The sequence below is a fragment of the Buceros rhinoceros genome, unplaced genomic scaffold (genome assembly GCF_000710305.1).
Source record: "Buceros rhinoceros silvestris isolate BGI_N320 unplaced genomic scaffold, ASM71030v1 scaffold570, whole genome shotgun sequence".
Taxonomy (NCBI): domain Eukaryota; kingdom Metazoa; phylum Chordata; class Aves; order Bucerotiformes; family Bucerotidae; genus Buceros; species Buceros rhinoceros.
In genome coordinates, this window is record NW_010388793.1 from 132,913 (window position 1) to 135,412 (window position 2,500).

At 44.4% G+C, this 2,500-nt stretch overlaps 1 protein-coding gene across 1 annotated transcript in view; it reads left to right on the top strand.

Annotated features, from left to right (window-relative positions):
- LOC104489122 (poly(rC)-binding protein 3-like) overlaps positions 1 to 2,500 on the top strand; it is a 56,061-nt gene that overhangs the window by 49,445 nt on the left and 4,116 nt on the right. The gene's annotated exons all lie outside the window — the stretch shown is intronic.

Here is a 2,500-nt window from a genome sequence, read left to right on the forward strand (position 1 = left end):
ACCTAGACTGCCCAAGGTATAGTCTGGTATGTTGAAATAATAATTATAATGAATAAAAGCCATATGAGCATTCAGGGTAAGGTGGACTCCTGTTTCCTATCCCGCAGAAGATCGGTCATTCTTATGGATTTGGTTTCCAGGGTCAGTGTTTCTGCATAATTCCATGTCTCACAGCAGCATAGGATGTAAAAGAAAAAAAAAAAATCTATCCACAGTACTCCTGCAACGTTGTGTATCTATCTTTAAACTATTCTCCAACCAAAGTTACCATCTATAGAATGATTACGCAAATTGTTTTAAGACTTCTATTGCAATCTGATGTCTAATATGTACATAATATACTCTACATTATAGATATATAAATACATAGATACTATATCAAGACAATTATTTAAATCTTTCTAAAGTATTGGTTTGATTCTGTACTGATTATCCGAGCGCTGGCCTCTGTATGAGTAGAATTTGTCCTAGCTTGTTTTGCAGTAGAAGTGTCTTTTTTTCCTGTAAAATCTTCTGTCTCCTGACTGGTCTCCACTGTAATAATTGGATTTTCATTATCCAATTCCATCTTCTAGCTTTTATTAAGAATGAACGGCAGTTTAGGTTTCCTGTGTAACATTTGACCTTGGATTCTAAATGAACCCAGCCAGCAGCACTTGCTCCCTGTTCAAGAGCAGTTTCCTGAAGATATATTTCATTGCCATTTTGATGAGAGGTTCATTCACAGAGCTAACACAGGACCACCAAAGCCACACTCGAGCTTTATTCCTTTCACCAGTTCTGGGACGTGCAGCACGTGTCCTTCGGTGTGTATACTGGTAAAGCGTAAGTCTTTAAAAGGACAGTGTGAAATCAGCACCGTGAAATCTTGTATGAAGGCTGCTTCATCCGCCTTCACATTCCAGTTTTTTGCATCTACAGTTGTTTGGGGGAACTGCTGCTGTCACAGGACAGCTGATAGCTAACCCAACGTACTTTCACTTGATGTGCTAGCACCAGTAATAAACGTGAAGCAGGGCAAATTACAGTCCTACCTGTGTGAGTACACCACAGACGGGGAGTCTGAGTTGGTGCTGCCAACACCAGCACCAGCTTGTGGGATCTGTTCTCCCTTCTGATGCAGGAAAAAGCTCAGGCTTAGATCCTCCCATGTCAGTAAGGATCTGTTTTTGTTAAAGGCAAGGTAGGCAAATTTGCACTATCTTTCTACATGCCTCTCTCCCAGAATAATACTGAGTTAGAAATGTAAAAAAAAAAACAATCCAACTGTACAAACTGTTTTTCAAAACCTACCAAGGTATCACCATTTAACTCCTATACCTCAAGTCAAGGATGTACACTGGAGTTGGATTCACTAATTTAGTGTTCTTGATATAAAAACCCCGCTGTGCGAGCAGATTGCAATAGCATGGCTAACAGCATGAGGATGCTCTTCTCTCCGCAAAGAACAACTCTGCGGTGAGGGTTAGAAAAATTCTGAGCTGCTCTTCCATGGGTTCGGCTAAACACCACGGGGTAGGAAAACTAAAGCTTTGTCTCCCACAAACAGGTCTGCATTTCACACACTCGCCCTCTTCCCCTTCCAGTCCCTCAGAGAGGACGTGCACCTTCCACCTTCCCAGCAAAAGCTGCTGGGAAGTTAATACTCCAAGAGCCCTCTTGCTTTTGTGGGGAAAAGAGAAGCTCAGAGCTCACCCATTTCCCTCTCTCCTCCACACTACCCTCCCCAGCTCAGACCCGCTTCAGGTGTCCATAAGACTTGCTGTCAGCAACAGTGCTTTGGGAAGCTTTAGTCCAGTGTCCCCCTCCCCTCTGCAGCACTGGCTGATCACCTGCGTCCTTGCCCTTGTGTGAAGCAGGCGAGCCTTCTGATCATTGCTTTTCTCTGGCCAGGAATAGGCCAGGAATAGGCCAGGGGCTGTCAGTCTCAAAAGCTGCACTTAAGCCTAAAGAGAGGAAAGGCAAGGCTGCTCCAAACCCTGAGTAGGATAACCATGCTCCCCCTACTCCAAAGCCCGGCTAAAGCTGTTCTCAAAAGCCCTAGCACCAACAGGGACCAGCACAATGCCCTGTGCTGGGAAGCTTCCCCAGGCCTGCTGGCATTCAACCAGAAAGTGGCAGGTCCTCCATCACGCAGGTCCTCAGCTCACCTCAGGAGAAAGCCCAGGAACCTGACAAGTTAATAATTACTGAAAAAAAAACCCAAACTTGAAATTAATTTTGGTACAACCATAGCTAGCAAAGATTTTCTAACCTGTAGCCCGCTCGTGCTAGGCTGCCACGCCACACCTCCCAGTTGGTCACATGCAAAATGCATCCTGCAATCAGTACTTGGGCTGTTTGCCGACCCAACAGCCAGTGCACAGGCTGCAACAAACAAACAGCAAAGGGAAGATTTGTCATTCAAAAGAAAAAACAGGTCCTTGGAATTACTGTATTTTAATGTCTAAAAACATAGAGAAAAGCCTAAATACATGGGCCAAACTCATCTCACTTGCCG